We start from the raw sequence: 728 nt of genomic DNA on the forward strand, positions 1-728 counted from the left end.
CAGGGAGCTATTAGCCCAAAAGGGCCCCCCTTTTTTTTTTTTTTTTTTTTTTTTGTTTTTTTATGATTTATCACATGATTTTAATCTAATTTCTTATTTAATGGAAACACCACAATTAAAAACTTTAGTTTTCTTTTTCTATGTTAGCAGAATGTAGACAACACAACCAGTCATGAAAACGCAACCAGTCAAATCTCAGTCAGACTGGCTGGAGGGAATGTGTGAGCAACAATTTTCAAGTCCTGCCTCGGATTTAGTTCCAGACTTTTGACATGAAAATTCTTTGACCGAATTCAATGTTTAAGGTCACTGATGGAAGACGAACCACCAACCCAGTCAGGTTTTCTTCCACGACTGACCCGTTTCAGCTTCGTCCATCTTACCAATAACTTCTTGTTCTCATCTGACATTAGTGCCTCCTTCCACATGTTAGCAGCATGTAGGGTACAGGTTAGGGTCCATGTTACCTTTTGGTCAATCAGATGGGGCCGAATACCGTCACAGTTTTCAGACTTTGCACACACGTTTAGAAAACCATGTGGCATTTTTCTATCCACTGAAGGTTGTGGTTGTGACATGGAATGAAAGCGTTTGTATGACTTTAGAATGTAGAGAACCGTAGAGCAGTGTTTTTCAACCTCTTTTGAGCCAAGGTACACTTTTTTAATTGAAAAAATCACGCGGCACACCACCAACCAAAAATGTAAACCAAGATACTCTGTAGCCGC

The sequence above is a fragment of the Poecilia latipinna genome, unplaced genomic scaffold (genome assembly GCF_001443285.1).
Source record: "Poecilia latipinna isolate Pla-1442-1.1 unplaced genomic scaffold, P_latipinna-1.0 Scaffold1124, whole genome shotgun sequence".
Taxonomy (NCBI): domain Eukaryota; kingdom Metazoa; phylum Chordata; class Actinopteri; order Cyprinodontiformes; family Poeciliidae; genus Poecilia; species Poecilia latipinna.